This window comes from Microtus ochrogaster, chromosome 18, assembly GCF_000317375.1.
Source record: "Microtus ochrogaster isolate Prairie Vole_2 chromosome 18, MicOch1.0, whole genome shotgun sequence".
Classification (NCBI taxonomy): Eukaryota; Metazoa; Chordata; class Mammalia; order Rodentia; family Cricetidae; genus Microtus; species Microtus ochrogaster.
The window spans coordinates 26,410,989-26,429,033 of record NC_022020.1 but is presented as its reverse complement, the minus strand read 5'-3'; the positions used below and the strand labels follow the sequence as shown (position 1 = coordinate 26,429,033).

At 48.5% G+C, this 18,045-nt stretch overlaps 1 long non-coding RNA gene across 2 annotated transcripts in view; it reads right to left on the bottom strand.

Annotated features, from left to right (window-relative positions):
• Positions 1 to 17,132, bottom strand: part of LOC113457087 — a 46,805-nt gene extending 29,673 nt beyond the window's left edge. For both annotated transcript variants that reach the window (XR_003377721.1, XR_003377722.1), the window contains exons 1-3: positions 16,993 to 17,132; positions 4,298 to 4,420; positions 606 to 1,327 (exon numbers count right to left, since the gene is read on the bottom strand). This is a non-coding gene — a long non-coding RNA (uncharacterized LOC113457087). The remainder of the gene's footprint in view (positions 1 to 605; positions 1,328 to 4,297; positions 4,421 to 16,992) is intronic.
• Between the last annotated feature and the right edge of the window lie 913 nt (positions 17,133 to 18,045).

Below are 18,045 nucleotides of genomic sequence, written 5' to 3'. Positions count from 1 at the left end.
AACCAGGGCTACACAGTGAGGCCATCTCTCAAAACAAACAAATAACAACCAAAACAAACAAACAAAAAATACTGTGACTAGTCCTGGTAGATACACCAATAGGGAAACTGTAAAGAGGATGAGACAGGAGATCATGAATTCAAGTTTGGCCTGCGTATTCCAGCTGAGCACTATAATCCCAGCACTCAGGAAGCTGACCCTGGAGGACTGCTTCAGGTTCTAGACTAGCCAGGGCTGGTGAGACAGCCCTGCAGGGAAAGGTGCCCGCTACCAACCTTGACTATCTGAATTTGACCCCAGCATCCACCTGGTGGACAAAGAAAACCAACTCTTGGAAATTGTCCTCTGACCTCCATACTCCATAAGCATGCTGGGACATGTGTACACCCCTCCCCCCCCCACATTTGCGCATAAAATAAATACATAAATATTAAAAATAATAAAAATTATAAAGTATCAATGTGTTCTCCTTTTGCCTGGGTTTCAAAGTGAGCAAAATCTGGAGCAGAGCTGCTGCTGACCCCAGAGAAATGCACAGAGGAGATGTAACCTTGTCAAAGGGATCTGAGGCAGGGGGATCTTTTGCTACCACAGTATAAACTCACCTAAACTGACAGGTGCAGTATCTTCACGGCCCGCATGTCCTGTGGATCCTGCTCATTCCAGAATTGCGTTGTTCACCTTTCAGAGTTTCCAGAAGCACGTCTCCACACACTATCTCCTCATCTGTCCTTGCAAGCCACAGGGCCTAGCCCTTGACGCGTTGGAGAGTTCTATCCACTAACCTGGAAGTGACAGCCCTGGTACGTCCTGATGGAGTAGCTCTTTTACCAAGACCCTTTCCAGTTCTGCTGCCCAACACTAGCACCAAGAACATATGAAATTGGTGTGACTGTTGCAAAGTTGAGGAATCTCATGATTTTAAGTACAGTAATTTCATCTTATCAAGTTCCATAGTTGAATATATTCAGGATTTCTGTGGTAGATGTGATTTCTCAAACTTAAGGATATTTAGCTTCCAGAATATTCTGCATTATCAGTGATGGTAATTATGGAGGTGGTGATGGTGATGATGGTGACATATAAAATATTCAAAGCGTTTTCTAAATTTGTTGCCTTTTAATTCACAATGTCCTATGAATGTTATCCCCATTATCCATACAGGGAAGCTAGAGATGAAGAAGATGGAGAAATTCTGCAAATTACAGTGTTAGAAACTTCTGGCACCATTTCTTGAAGCTTTTTTTCCTCTGTTGCTTCTCTCTGTTGCCACCTGCTAAGTGGCAGACATCCAGACCACAGTGGACGCTCACCTCCATGACGGGTGCTGGGAATTAATTAGAGACTAAGTAAATGAACAGAAGAATGCATCGCTGAATGAATGGGTGCGTTAGTAGACGGGTAGGCAACAGACAAATGGAGAAGTAGGTTTATAGAAAGATAAATGGATGGGCACATGGGTAGATGAGTGGATGGGTTTCCTCTGTGTGGATGGATGGGGAGACAGAGGAATGAAATTCTTGGGGCCTAAGGGGAAAAGATAAAGATGTTTTCTCAAGTCTAGAAAATACACACAAACTTGCCTAATCCTTTGCCACCTAGAGTGCCCTACACTCGGCTAATTGGCTATCCCTGTCTGCTCAGGTCTTTCACTCTTTCCTCTCTTCTAGCAACAGATTGCTTTATCCACAACGGTGTCTGTTCCAGGTTCGTTCCACTTTTCCAAGCCCCAGAGATGGACAGCACCCCCTTCACTGGTCTTGTGTTTGGGGGAGGGGGGCAGATAACACACAGATCAGTTGGTAAAGTGTGCCTGGGCTATATAACTCTCCAATACATGGTTACTAAAACTCTTTTGTAATCTCTATAGTTTAGGATAGTTGCCTGAGGAAATCAAAAGCCCACTAAATATGCCATGTTGTGATTATGGTCTTTAGCCCTTTTTCATTAGTAGTGGAATCTGCAATAATACAATAACCTTTATTTTATTATGCAGCCCTTGGAAATTGAGGGTTTCATCCATGTCAATTAATTTCTTCGCAGCCCACGTTGGCAGTGACAATCAGAATGTCAAAGTGTCTCTGAGGAATCCTAGGAAATCTGAGGCACTTTACAAAGAGCCCGCCCTGGGTGAGAGACCAGCCGGAATGAATCGTTAATATACTTCACTAGAAGAGGACTCTTCCAAAATGCTAATCCAATCAACCCACAAGGCAAACTTCAGGCTTCTTGTTCAGTGATCACACAGACGACCTTAAGGTTGGGGCTCTCCTCTGGAGAGTCCAGAGGCTCTGTTCCTCAAAGCAGGGAGGAGTCACGGCCCCAGTATGTCACAGCTGCTGAAAGTGGGGCCTGCAGGGCCCATAGATACCTCCCGTCACAACCAGCCAGGACAACACAGACTGACTGCAGCCACCTGGGCTCTCCAAGGAGCCCTCACAGCTTTGGAGAAGGTACATGAGGGAGAAATGAGCTGTTTGAAGAAATAAGGAACTGCCCACACCCAGCATTTGCTCCAGAGAGTACCTCAAAGGGTCCTCAGCCATCCCTTAATCCCTGCACTCCTATCTGAATCTTTATTAACAGATAAGACATGCTTGAAAAATATAAATTATCAATCTTTGTCACAGAGACAAAGAACTAGCCCAGGGCCAGCATCCTATCAAATCTCCAGCCACATCCTTTGCTCTGGGCTTTTCTCTTGCATGATCCTCTCCCTCTTCTATTCCCTGAAAGTTCTTACTCATCCTACATGGCCCAGTTCATGGGTCACCCTCTGGGGAGAAGTTCCAGGCATAAGTACTATCCATCTCGTTAGGAGAAATGGGTTGATGAAGTGAGCGAAGGTTCCAAGTGCTCTTGTTCAGCTTTTTTGTCTTGTTTTGTTTAGACTTATTGATGTGTATGGTGTTTTGTTCCCAAGCGTGTCTATATACCACATGCTAACTGGTGCCCAGGGAGGTCAGAAAAGAGTTTCAGATCCCCTGGAACTGGACTTATAGACAGTTACGAACTGCTGGGAATTGAACCCAGGTCCTCTGGAAGAGCAGCCAGTGCTCTTAATCACCAAGCCATCTCTCTAGCTCCTTTGTTTGTGTTAATATTAGAATCATATCATATTGTGTTTTGGTTACACTTCCCTTCTGTCTGGAACACCCTTCCCCGCCCATAAGCAAGCTATTCCTGTTTGTCATTCTGGTCTCAGTTTAGAAGTCACTTCTGCCTTGCTTGACACATCCCCAGCTCAGACATGTGACTGTGTGCGTCTATGGAGGGATGGTGCACCGGTGGGGTTTGACGTACATGACTGTGTTTGGCAACCCTGCCCTAGATGGTGTCTGACATCATCTATCCAGTGATTTCATAGATGACACTAGGGCTCAGAAATCCCCAGGTGTCTGTGCTTGGTGACACCCATTGCTGTTCTTGGCCCCTCCAGATGCACAAAGGTGAAGCGGGCTTTTCTCCTCCTTTGGGAGACATCTGAGCTGAAACTCTAGGCACCGGGGGTGGAGGGAGGGCGCGGGGAGAAGTGGGAAGGGAGAACGATGATGGATGGAGTAAAAAGACACCATGAGAGGCGAGCAGTTTCCTGAACCTAAAGCTGCAGCATCCTCGTGATAGTGGGAAAACGTTAAGTGCTTCCTGAAAGCATGTAGCCCCTCCTCTACCCCCGTCTGCCTCCAAAGTCTACTTCTCCAAACAGGTCTCTTAGGACTGACACCTCAAAGGCAGGCATGACGCATTTCAAATCCTACCTTCACTTGCTATTAGCTGTGCAACTTTAGGCTGATTGCTTGGCCATTCGGAGCTTCATTTCCACATTCGCTTAAGGTTAAGCCTTACAGAGGCGAAATGAGGATTAAACACGGGCAGTGCACCTGGCACCGGGAAAACGTTCTAGCAATGTTTGCTGTTGTTATTATTCTTCAGCTTGTCAGTCAGGTGGAGCTTGAACAAGAAACAAGTGTGTAACGTGACCCCATCCCTCCGCATTCCTCCCCCCAACCTCTTTTCAGACAGGGTTTCTCTGTGTAGCTCCAGCTGTCCTAGAACTCACTTCTGCAGACTGGGCTGGCCTCAAACTCAAAGATCTTCCTGCCTCTGCCTGCTAAGTGCTGGGATAAAAGGCTAGCACCACCATGGCAGGCTAACTCCTCCGCATTTCAACCCAGTCCCTAATTGAAGCCCAGAGAAACACAGATGATCCACTTCAGGCAGAAGCTCCACCCCTCACAATGTTATGGTCTTCCCACTTTATCATCAGCAAAATGGCTCAGCTGGGTAACTAACTCACCTCACTCCTTTCTATGGTTTCGGTACAGCCAAGGATGAGCTGGCCCTCTGGATAGAAACTGGTACTTTTCAGTGGTGTGAACGTGGGTGACTTGCTTGGCCTCTCTGAGCTCACTTCCATCATCTGTAAGATGAGAATGGCCATTATAGCTCCCGCCTTACACGAGGACCACTAATCTGGCAAGGAAGCATGTCTGGTACACTGGGACTGTGGCAGAAGAGTCTGACACTGTTATCTTGCTGTCTTATCTTGCCAGCAAGTTGGTTACATAGCTAACGGGGGATGGGAGCATCTAGTCTCTGACAGAGTCTGTGTTCTTCCTGAAGTCCAGGTTCGACATGGTCACAGCTCTATTCCTAGCTCAGGCTGGGGACTGACCCCTCCTCAACTGAAGAAGAGCTCTCCTCCTCACGGTACCTCCTAACCTCCCTGTCTTCCCAAGCAAGCAATGCTCTGCCTCTCGCGGGTACCGCTATTCTCAGAGTCATTGCCTGCAAAAGCATCCTTTCCTGCACTCTGGGGTCTGGGAAATACGGTCCTTACATAAGGACAGAGGAACCTGAGCTCTCTGGACTGGGTAGCTGCTCAGGCTGGCTCGGTCCCCCACAGGCAGACAGAACCCTGATCTGGCTGTGAGACATGACAACACACTGGGTGGCTTCTGCAAGCTTTGCTCTACCTGTCTGTAAGGAGAGATGGTGGCTGATCTCTGGGGACATCTGACTGGCCTGGGTTTTATTCCTAAGTTGGCGTCCCCTGCCCTCATTCTTGTGTTACTCAAAGAGCTGCTGGTATCCTGAAAGTGTGGGGGCCGTCTCTATTTTGTCATATGTGGAAGGTGGTCCCATGGGAGCAGGCTAAGAGATTATGGAAGAGGAGAGGACCCCTAACTCCCCACCTCCCACTAGTTTTTTCCAGGAGCAGACCGGGGCCCCACCTCCACCCAGGTGCCCAGAGGCCTGAGAAGCTGTCGAAAGCACTGAACCTGATGTGTCTAACTGCAGGAGATGCAGCCATCTCCTCCAGATGCAGGCTAAAAATACAGAGGACCGAGGTCCCTCAGTAATGGAGACTTTAAGAGCCTGTGACATGCGGCGACGGCTGTGTGGACGCTAATGAGCTCCTAGTCGATCGATGCCCGAGACCCAAGTGAGCGTGTGGGCCGGGAGCAGAGACGGGGTGTCACTCGGCATTTGTCCATCCTGACTCAAACCTGGAATGTTGGTGTGGGCCAGGAGATTGGGGATCAGCTTGAGTGACCCCTTAACATTCAAATAGGAAGACTGAGGTCAAGTGACAGGGAATTGGAAGGCAGGTCATGGAGAGCCAAAGCTTCGAGGGACCTTAACCAGATCTTGCTTTTCTCTTTCTCTGCCCCATCCCCAGCTTTGTATTTCAAGGTCCAGCACAGAGCTTTATAGACCATGCAAATGGATGAGAGTTGAGCACTGAATGAATGAATGAATGAATGAATGAATGAATGAATAAATAAATAAATAAATATTTGCCCCTGCAATGTGGGGCTCCCCAGTGCAAGGGACTATACTTTGGTTTTCCTGTGGCCCCAGGAGTACCCAGCACCACGCAGATGCTCAAAAAGGATTTGCTGAATGAGTGAATTACCCCTTCTGCCTGTGAAGACAAGGAAGCCTGTGAAAATCGTGTCCAGCGTCTATTTTCACTGGTCCTAGCACTCAGAGAGGATAGTCCTGCAAGCTGGAGAGAACACATAGCAGAACAGCACAGCAGACATGGCCTGGACGTGTTGCAGGCACAGTCCTGAGTTTTACACAATTCATCTCAATCCTCATATCAACTCTATGCTGCTGCTCAATTTTTATACCCAGTTCATGCAGGGGAAGGCTAACAGAGCTCACGGAGGTATTGCTCTTTGCCCTGCATTGTGCTTAGAAAATTTTCAAGCCAGGAGTCAAACTCAGGCCGGCCTGTTACTCCCTGACCACTGAACCACCTTGCCTCTTTATGGTACAGGAGAGGACGGCAGAATCGTGGACCAAAGAAATCCATGCGAGATAGAGGGAAAAGGAAAAAAAAATCCCCACACCTCTAGGGCCCATAAAGTGTTTGATAAATTCCAGGAGAAGAATAGGAAGAAATAATGAGCATTTGTCAGAGTCTTTTATAGCATGTAAGTCGCTTTTCCCTGCATTCTCTCATCTGATCTTCACCGCAGGCCTGGGAGCAAGGTATTATCATTATCTACATTTTATTGGTGAGGAAAGGAAGGCTCTCACACCTCCCAGCCTGAGCGGGCAGACTGCACACCTGGGGGGCGGGCAGTGAGACGGTGCAGTGATGAAGGCTGTCAGAACCTCTCCCCCAACCGTCACTGGCTCACAGGGTGATGCAGGCTGAGGCTCCTGCCTGCCCGTTACAAGCACAAGGGAAGGGCCAGCAGGGGCCACAGCCCTGCTGAAGACCATCTCTTCTGGAGAGATAGCAAGGACACAGTGGCTCTGTCCAGGCCAGGCCCTCAACTCCCCTTTGAGCGGCCCATTCTTTTGGCAGCTCCTCGTTGTTTGTGCACTGGAGAAAGCAGAGGCACCAGCCAGCAACACCGCGCTTGGCAGTGGGAAAAATCAGCTCTGGTGGAAGAGTTTAATTAAGCTGAAGCCAAGCATGGTGGCTCACGCTTGTCATCTCAGCAATCTAAAGGCAGAGACAGGAGGATTGCTGCAAGTTAGGGGCTAATATGGACTACGTAGTGAGTTCCGGGCCAGCCAGGGTTACATAGTAAGACTCTGTCTCAAGAACACAAAACAAAGCAAACCCAAAAGGAGCTTGCTTAAGACGTAGAAGTGTTACCGGTTCACAACAGAAACTGTGTGTGGAAGGAGACACGAGTCCACCACACTCTTCTGGCTCCCCTGGCTCCCAGCTGCTCTGACAGGAATTTGACCCTTGGAACATGTGGCCAAGGTTGGGCAGAGAAGAAATGTCGTGACCCCTCTGAATGTTCCCCACAAGAACCCCAAGTTCAGATCTGCTGTAATGGGGACTTGGTGCATGGCTCCCGCTCTGTACCCAGTCCCACATCTCCAAAGGGGGCAGGAGGGCCAGGAAGTTGCTGCCTGCACGCTGGCACGTCCTCAATTTGCTATTGATTGATCTAGCTCTGCAAAAGTTTTACCACCTGCACTGTATCAGTTCATATGGATGCCTCAGAAAGACAGCAACAGCAACAGCAAAAGCCCACAAAAAAAGCCCCAAAAAACCCAAAAGCCGTGCATGGTGATACATGACTCTAATCCTGTAACTTAGAAGATAGAGCTTCAGGCCAGCCAGGGATATATAGTGAGATCTTGTCTCAAAATAACAATAAAACTCAGATATATGCAAAATGATAACCGAGTTTTTATGCAATTGCATTTTTTTTTCATTTCATAGCCCTGCGATTGAAAGAGGAAACCCAGAGAAAGACTGCTCCTTCAGGATTCAGACATGCTTTCTGCAGAGATGAGCCCGGCTGCCTGCCAGGGGCTGGGCTAGGATCTGAAGCTGCCATACTGGGCCAGCCTGTCCCTGATGGCAGGCATTTCAGGCCCAGAGGATGCACCAGTGAACTCCACAAGATGTCAGGAAAGGCCCTGACCCCGTGCTGCCGAAGGAGGTGGGACTAGAGGCAGATGCAGTGGCCATAACACACTTCAGCTCTGGGATCAAGCTGCAGTGTGAGCTATGCTATTTTGAGCTGGTGACTTTGGACGAGTAGCTTGGCCTCTTTGTGACTCGGTTTCCTTATGTGTGAAATCAGATTATTACGGCGATGAGGCTGTAAGGACTGAGCTAACTCCTACAGCACTCAGAATGGTGCCTGGTCAACAGCAGAATTTATGGCGTGTCAACTGTCATTGTTTTTACTTCATAAGTTGTAAGACTTGGATACGGAAAAACGTTTGGGAAACACTTAGCCCAGAGTAAGTGCTCAATAAAGATAAGCTGCTATTATTTTTGTTATTAAGTTGTGGTTGTCATTGCCGGCCAGGTGGGCGGGAGGGAGGAGAGGAGAGGGATCCAAGGCAGAGAGGACAGCATATGCAAAGGCCTGGAGGCCAGACAAAGCCTGGCGCATTTGGCAAAGTCAAGAAGCTCAATTAGACTGGCACACAGCCTGGTTTCCAGGGACGAGGCAGAAAGGCCTTGGGAAGGTGGAGGCTGAGAGGCTGGACCTCAGGGCATCTGGGATAGTGAGCCTCCCTCCCCCCATGCGTGCATTGGCACTGTGAGTGCCTGGGTTGATGAAGGCTTGCCGGGGGGCCAAGGGGAAGATGGGCAGTGTAAGGGGGCTGCCCTGGGTCCAGTCCCTTCGAGCCTGGCGCTGCTCTTCCAGGAACCGCCAGCTATCAATTAGGGAGTCTCGGTGCAAGAGGCTCACCTTTCTCATGTGACACATGTCACATCCGCGAACACTCAAAACAGCTTTGCCTTGGCAAAGCGTCTTGTGCTGTGTGTTTGTTCTTCGATGTCTGAGTGTAACTCTTGTCATTCCCTAGATGCCTGTGATTTGCTGGTCTCTGACAGCCATTACCTGCTCGGAACCTCTGCCTGCCACACAGCCCACCTGGTGCACCCCGTTCCTTCCTCTCTTAGCCGTTCTTGTCTTAGTTGATTCTACTTCAGGCCGAGGGATGGGATAGCATGAACTGGGAATGCTGGCCAGAGTTTAGAAATCGCCTCTACCTCTTAGGAACATGGAACTGCTACTCAACAACCTTGGCATGCTTATTGCATTTCACTAAGAACTGGACCACGTCCACGTAGCTGACGAGTGTTCCTGAAGGGTAAGATTTGAACTCATATCTCTGCCACTGCAGTCTGTACACTTGCTCCTGGAGCAGCCTGCCTCTCTTTCCAGCTCTCTGGCTCCCCACCCAACTGATCCCGAAGAGAAGAATGGGGATTCAACATGAGCAGCTTGGTCAATATAGGAAACCAGCTCATCAGACCCCGAGGCTTTATCACCCCTGAGAAGGATCCCTCCCCCCCAGATGTGTAATCAACCAATGTTGGCCTCCAAATCTTGTCCCCCTTTCAAAGCCAGTCCCTTGTTCACCATCAGCAGTGGTAGCCTGGCTCCTCCATCATTTCCAGAGACAGGCCCCACTGTGAGTTCTGTTATCAAGCAGTCAGTTCAAGGTCAATGTCATTATCATCATAACAGGTACAAACGTGGTCCATGTAAGGTTTAAGGGCCTTTGCTTGTTTCTGTGTCCCCTTTCTCCATGTTCTGGGACACTGAGGGTGTGGGAGCAAAGGACATGCAGGATTCCATTTGTGGTGATCCCCTTGCAGGCAGAGCTCAGAGTCCCGTTCCCTTTTGCATGCTGGACTCCAGTAGGTGCTGAAAATATCTGTGTCAAATAATCACAATCGTGGGTGCTATTGCTGGTTGAACTGCCCTGTGCTTTTCAGTTACAGGATCCCACTCAGCTCTGCTAGTCATCACAGAGAGGAGGGATCACACAGCTCCCCATGCCAGGAAACTGAGGATCTGGAAGACGGTGTCATGTGATACAGATCACAGCCAGAGGTGGAGCCAGGATGCCAAAGCCAGGGTTCCCTGGTCCTTAGTTTGTGCTCTTTACCCCCACCCCATATAACCCCTTAGTACAATCAGTGGTTGAGTGAAGGAGCCCATACACCCCTCCAGGTGTGCTGTACCACCTGAGCCCTCCCCACGTTGGACACATAGGTCTCTGCCCACGCTACATTCTTCCCTGACCCACAACAGAGTGCAAAGCTTAAGCTCAACAGAGCTTATTATTTCTAATCTTAGGAGAGAAAGCTGAGTTCAAAGCCATTTCCGACTCCATTCAAATCAGGCAACAGTTCTCACTTTGCCCCTCTGACCCGCCTACCACCCCACCTCCTCCTCCAACTGGCGCCAACAACACAAGATAAATCTTTCCTCCGAAATATAATAGTTGTTCTTGCCTCTTCCCGGTGAAGCCTCTGCCAGGTGATTAGCATACGCTGACACCTTGATAGACGAAAAAAAAAAGGCATGAGATAATTCCCTTTTTCTTTAACCATTATAGTATGAAGGAGCCTTTCAATTTGCCAGTTACCCAATCCAGCATTCCTGCACGCAGCCCACCGTGTGACATGTTTTTCTAGCGGATCCTACCATCTCTGGTACTCATCGCCAACCCCAGGTCACACTTGATAGAGAAATTCCCCCTCTTCACGGCTGACACTTTCCTGGTAGGAGGGGCAGCCAGCGTTCAAACTGGCTGGAAATTGCAGGGATGATGTGGTCATACTCGGTTGAGCGCCCCCAGCCAACAGCCTGAGGCCTTGCGAAGGCCTCCACAGGCCATTTTTGAAATCACCCATCTCTCCTTCCCCTCTCTATATTTTGCTCTCCTGAAGCAAATATATATATATCCTGAAGAGGATGAACTTTGTCCAGTCTCAGGGAGTAACTAAGGCAGAAGCTGGTACCAGGGCCACAGGCCTGACCATGCTGGATTTTGGAGGCATATAGAGTAAGTATTTGGGGACTTTAGACTAGAAAAGTGGAATGCTTTGGTGGAGGCTTCATCGGCCATTCTAGGACAAGCTTGAAAGACAGTGGAGAGCAATGTGGACTACAGAGGCCCAGCTCAAGAGGTTTCAGAGTGGGAACAATACTAACAACTGGACTAGAGACCATTCCTGTGCTATCTTGTCTTTCTAGATTTCTGCGCTTGTCCTAAGAATCTGCCTGAGGCTAAACCGAAAGGTACTGAATGAATCTTCTTGGTGGAGGAGAATTCAAGACAGCCTAATACTGACTCTGTCATGTGGTTGTTAGTAGTCCCTCTTGTGACAAAGAGCGAGGAGGGCTAAAGGAAATACAGAATAAAGCCCCCCACCCAGAAAGAGCATCAGGAAATTTAGTGTTGGAGCCAAGGCCTGTCCTACAGAGGTGAGAAGACTAAAGAAATAAGACCTATTCTGAAACGGAATCAAAGGGAAGGTACTCTCAGGGTGAGACCCCACTCAACTAAACTGCCAGCTCCTAGGAAGGAAAGACCTGGGGAATTTTGTTCTTTGCTACTAAAGAGCAACAACAAAGGGGAGACGTGGCAAATGTGATTTAAGGGGTGAGTGGTGGAGCCCAAGCAGGCAGCTGAACTGGGCAGCATCTGCTGGTTGGTGCTGCTTTCAAAGGTGAAGGATACATGAGTTAAAGGGTTATGGAATTTTCTTTCTGAGGCTAGGCAGACAGCCAGGGAGTCCCTGCATGGAGGCCCTGAGGGGCCATTTTGTGAAGCCATGAACAGGAAGCTTTCGTGGGAGACCCCAACACATTGAAGATGTCAGAGTCCTGGGATATCTGCCAAGGGGAGCTACACACAGGGAATGGAAAGAGCCCTGGAGAGAGAAGTGTGTTATAGTCAGCAATTCCGGAAGGGCAGAGCCATCTAAGCCCTTTGACATCCACCAGACACAGAGCTACACGATTTGGAGTTTGCCCGGCTGTGTTTTGATCTTGCTCTGGGCCAGTGTTTCCTCACTCTGCTCCATTTCCTCCGCTTTGGAATGGTCATGTGTATCCTGTACCATTGCATGTTGGAAGTATGTCATTTACTTTTTGATTTTATGGGATGTTATAATTAAGAGATTGCCTTTAGTCTTAGAAGGGACTTTGGACTTTTAAACTCGGCTGAGACTGAAAGATTATGGGAACTTTTGAAGTTAGACTAAACACATTTTGCCTTATGATATGGCCATGAGTCTATGAGTTCAGGGAGTGGACTATGGTGGCTTGATGAGAGCCCCCCCGCCCAGGCTAATATATTTGAATGTTTGGTCCCCAGGTGGTAGAAATATTTGGGAAAGATTAGATACTGTGGCCTTGTTGGAGGAGGTGTGTCACTAGGGTGTGCTTTGTGTTTTGAGGTTTCAAAATACTTCTGCAATTCCCAGTGTCTCTCTCTTCCTCCTACTTGAGGGTCAAGGGTGAACTCTCAGCTATTCCTGACCCCATGTTCTTGCTCTGCCATCATGGACTCTAATCCTCTGAAACTGTAAGCTTCAAATTAAATCCTTTTTTTAATAAGTTGCCTTGATCAGCCAGGTGGTGGTGGTTCACATCTTTAACCCCAGCCCTTGGAAGGCAAACAGATCTCTGAGTTCGAGGCCAGCTATGCAGAGAAACCCTATTTAAAAATAACAATCACAACCTAAGTTTCCTTGGTCAAAGAAATAGAAAAGTGACTAAGACAGTGGGGCAAGCAGCTTGGTCACCTATTTGATAGGACAGAGAAAAAGCTACCTGGACCAGCCAGCAAGATCTCCCAAGGCCAGGGGCTGGGCTTTAGGCATCTGAGTCGAAACTGAAACCAGAGGCATTCTGACAGCCTATCAAGGCTGCCCCAGAAAGTCTCTGGCTCCCATCTTTCAAATCCCTTCCTAAGGAACACACCAGGCAAGAGACTGAGATGAATCACTCTGTCCTCTTCCTGGTTTGCTCTTGGGTCCCTCTTCTTGAGTCGGACAGGTTCTGATCCTCTCCTGTGTTCCCAGAGCTGGGGTGAGAGCTGGATCAAGAGCCTGGAAGACAGCTTCGGCTAGTGCAAACACTAGCCTTCCCTTCTTCATCTGAGGTAGGGTAAGAGATGCCAATAGTTCACTCCTGAAAGTATAGCACTCAAGAGACTGAGGTGGGAGGATTCTAAGTTCCGGACCAGTCTAGGCGGCTCCCTGGCAAGATCCTGATGCTCTTGACTCCTTTCCTTCTCCTTCTTCTTTCTCTCTCCCCTCCTCCTCATCCTCATCCTCCTTGAGACAGCATCTCTGTGTAGCCTTTGCTATCCTGGAACTCACTATTGTAGACCAAGGTGATCTGGAACTCACAGAGCTCCATCTGCCTCAGTCTCCCAAGTGCTGGGATTAAAGGTATATACCACCCAACTCTTCATTTTTATTTTAAAAGTATTTATTTATATTTTATATTTATTTATTTTGAGACAGGGTCTCACTACATAGCCTGGAACTCACAGAGAGCTGCCTGCTTCTGTCTTCCAAGTACTGGGATTAAAGGTGTGTGCCACCACAGTGAGCTTTGCTTTTATCTGTGTGTGTGTGTGTGTGTGTGTGTGTGTGTGTGTGTGTCCAAATCCAGAAGTGAGAGTTTGATCTCCTAGGGGTAGAATTACCAGTGGTTGTGAGCAGCCTGATGTGAGGGCTGGGAACTGAACTCAGGCTCTCTGCAGGAGCAGTAGATCTTTACTTCTGAGCATCTCTCCAGCCCCTCTTTTCTTTTCTTTTTTTTTTTTTTCTTAACCCACTGTGTCTAGTTAGTGCTGTCTGCTGGGCAGCTGGCAGATATTATTGGCTTGGCCTTGTGCAGGCCTTATGCAATTGGCTATATTGACCGTGAGCTTATGACTTTGACAGTCATGTCATGTCATGTCCAGAAGACAGCATGCCACAGCACTCCTCCCCACCCCCCAGCTTTGGGTAAGAGGGTTTTATTTTTTTGTTTAATTTTTGTTTTGTTTTGCTTTGGTTTTTCAAGATGGGGTCTCTCTGTGTAGCCCTGTCTGCCCTGGAACTTGCTCTGTAGACCAGGCTGACCTTGAACTCACAAGACCTGCCTGCCTTTGCCACTGGAGTGCTGGGATTAAAGGAATGCACCAGGACTGCCCAGTGGGCAAGAAATTTTAAATAAAGGAACTGGCCAGCTGAACCCCAGTAAGCCTGTTTCTCCTCCTTCCCAGGAGTTTGCTGGGGCTTCCAGGTGCTTCAGTCTTCATACATTTACCTTGACTTCCTACCTTCTCCCCCCTCTTCACACATGGAAATCAAAGTGAGTTTTAAAAGACTTACACAAATAAGAGCACTTGGGGCTGAAAAGGTAGTTCAGAGGTTAAGAGCACTGGCTGCTTTTCCAGAGGTTCTGAGTTCAGTTCCCAGCAACCACATGGTGGCTCACAACCATCTGTAATGAGATCTGCTGCCCTCTTCTGGCCTACAGGCACACATGCAGGCAGAACACTGTACACAATAAATAAATAAATCTTTTAAAAACATATTATAGCACTTATTTTTGTTATTGCTGGTTTTTTAATCCCTATAAAGATTGTTGTGGGTGGGGGGAAGGATTGATTCTAAATGCATAAGTGAACAGTATGACCTGGCTCAGTCCCCCATTCAGGCTCCTTGCCCCAGGTATGGCGGTACTATTGGCTGATAGCCTCCTCTGAGGTCAAAATCACCTCAGCCACACAACATGATGTCATCCAAAGTGATACCTCCCTAGGTCTCTATATTCTCAGCTGAGTAGAAAGAGCAGCCAGCAGCCCAGCCCCAGACACCCTTGCTCTAGTTCTAGAGCGTCTCGTGGGCCGACCAAGTCTGATGCTGGACTTGGACCCCGGATCTTGCAGTGCGCATCCCTGCTTCTGTCTCCCTTGTGCAGGGACTGATTAAGCCCAAAGAACACCTAAATAGATTTCACGTGCAAAAGCCAAGCCAACCACACAACCCAAAACAATCCTCTGGCCTTATACAGCAATGTGAATGAATGTTTTATAAATATAAATGTATAATTTCTATTTTATTTTTTGACAAGGTCTCCCCCTAGCTGGCCCTGAACTCACTATACAGTTGAGGTTGGCCTCAAACTTGTGGCTCTTGCCTCAACCTCCCTTACAGGTACAATCTACTATGCCCAACTATAAATATGTATTTATAAAATACATACATTGAGACAGGGTTTCACGTAACCTAGGCTAGCCTGGGACTCATAGATAGTAAAGGATAACCTAGAATTTATAAGCCTCCTGCCTCCTCCTCTAAGGGGCTGAGACACAGGCATTTGACCCAAGCCAAATTTATGGCATTCTGGGGACCCAAGCCAAGACCTGGTGCATGTTAGGTTTCACTGTGTAACTACGCCATTAGCCTCAGTTTGGCTTTTTGAGACAAGTTTCACTGTGTAGCCCAGGCTGGCCTCAGGCTCCTGAATGCAAGGATTATCAGTGTGCACAGTTAAGGCTGGTAAATACGTCTGTGTTTAACACCAGCCAAGCCTTCTGCATACTCTGACGCTTGCCTGTGTTTCTCATCTCCTGCCATGGAAGCCTTTCCCCACCCATTACCTCATTTGAAATCTCAACTTCATAGCACTCCCTGCTTTTCATTCTTGATATTTGTTAGTTATCACTAACACACACACACACACACACACACACACACACACACACACACACACACACTTGCTGTGTTTCTTTTGTCTCTTCTGTAGAACACAAGCTTCATGGGCAGGCAGGAGTTCAAGCTGCATAGTTCCTACAGTAGCTAAGCTCAGGAGTGTCTGGCCCATGGAAGGTATTCAACTGTTTCTATCGTACTATTCCTGGAACCCAGAAAATGGAACTAATATAAAGTGAATGAAGGAAGGGAGGAATGAGGCAGTGTGTACCATCTGGCTCCTCTAAAAGCCGTTTCACTTTCAGGGACCTCGCTTCTCTCTGGTGACCTCTCCAGATGCCCACAACCACGTCTGTGCTCTGATATGTAAGCCTCGAATCAGACTCCTGGATGCTGGTCAAGTTGGTCTGTGGCTACAAGTCAGGGCTTTGGACACAAACCCTGTGGGACTAATGAAGGGGCATTGCCATCGGAAGCCTCTCCCTACACAGTGAGGCTGCTGACGCAGCTTGCAAGAGACCCAAGGACGATCCTGCTCCCGCAGCCTGACCTCTCAGAGGGAAGGGACAAGCCTGCAAGTCAAGTTCACAGTCCACTGACCAACACTTCCCAGAGGCCTCAAAAAAAAAAAAAAAAGAAAAGAAAAGTGAAGCCTGGGTTGTAGCTTAGTGGCTGAGCCCACACCTAGCATGAATGATTCCCAGAACCATAAAAGTAGCTGAGTAAATAAAAACATCAGACAATTAATTTCTGATACCCCACTCTACCTGGCTCCCAACACAAGCAAGCGAGGGGGTGTGACGTGGAGAGGAAGACACCCAGTGACTGTGCTCTGAGGCTTTCTGTCCAGTTCCTTATTTGTTTTCCCCATCCTCAGCATCACCACATCTCCCGTGTGATAGGCAGGGGTGGCGGAGGATGTCTATGTCAGTCAGTATCATCCACCCTATTTCTACACCCCACCCCACAGCACCCCACAGACACAGCTAGCTTCAAGCTACCCTGTGACCTCTCCAGACTAAACCTCAGCCTTTGCTCTGGTACCCCATTATCTCTAGAACTAGCTAAGCCCCCCAGTCAGTGACACCTCCTATCGTAGGGTTCTCTCCTTTTCCTATCTCTTACGTATATGGACCAAATCAATTTTCCTGGCGTCTCCTTCCTTCTGGGCCAGCCTCTTATTATATTCTACTGCAGGTCACTCTTTCACCTACCTGCCAGATCTCCCCAAATCAGCAGCCGTCTAACCCACTAGGCACTCTTACAGGGGCTTGCCATTTCTTTCATCTTCCTCTCTGTCTTCATAATTACCCCAGACAGTGGCAGGACTCAACCTCCCCACTCTGCAGATGAAGCAACAAAGGCTTCGAGATGAAGAGATCGGTAAGAGTCATCCCAGCTCATTTCTCCTTCCAACCCAGTAATTGGCACCGCCAACCACCAAGATGCCCGAAACAAGCATCGCTCGTCCCCACCACCATCCTTCCCAACCACGCAGACCAGACTGAATTGCTTCTCAGGCAGCTCACCCCTCTCCAGCGATATCTCCTTGGTCCACGGGAGTTGACACGCCCCTCCCCGGATGCTTGTCAAGGTCTCCCTCTCCGCCTTCAGTATGGCCCTACCCATTCTATACATCGCTCCACTTGCTTCTCCCGCACATACTCATTCAACCCACTCATTCAACAAATGGTTATTGAGAGGTTAATGTGTGCCAGGCACTGCCCTGGATACAAGGGTATAACAATGAAACAAGCAAAACCATTGTCTTCATGCAGCTCGCCATCCATCCGACAAAATGGTGAGGGACCAGTGGTAAGTACTCAAGTAGATTCGCAGTGTTCCATGGTGGTAGCTGCTACAGAAAGGAACAGAGCAAAAGAGGAAGCCAGAGAGCACTCAGGCAGGAGGTGGGAAGGAAGGAAGGCCTCTCTGAGCCTACGCCTGCAGAGGTGGGGGGAGCATCGTCTCACTGACACCTGTGGCTGGACCAGGCAGCTAGAACATCCAGTGCAAATCCTGGGAAAGAACAGAGCTTTGCAAACTCATTCTTAAGGAAGGATGCAGAGACCTGCAAGACCAGAGGAATGAGAAAAGAGGGAGAGGCATAGTGGTAGACACCTGTTATCCTAGTACTCGGCTGGCTGAGGTAGAAGGACTAGCATCTAGTGGTAGGCTAGCTCAGGCTACATAGTCTAGGCCAGGCTGAGCTACAGAATAAGGCCAAAAACCAAAAAGAACCAGTGGGACATATCAACAACTTAAGATACCTGCCACCAAGCCTGATAACTTGAGACTGACCCGGGAAGCACAAGGTCAAAGGACAGAAACAACTCCCTCAAGTTGCTCTCTGAGTTCTCTATGCATGCCGCGGTGTGCTCACATGAGCTCACTGTATAAATAAATAAACAGTCTTAATTTTGTTAGAGACGGGAGGGGTGAGATTTGGCAATGGCCTCGCTTCACAGTGTCTGCCAATCATCATGAAAACACTGGCTTTGTGAGAGGTAGGGTTGCTGGGTGGAACCGTGATGCGATCCACCTCACCTGTTGGCAGGATCCCTCTACCTTCGGTGTGGAGA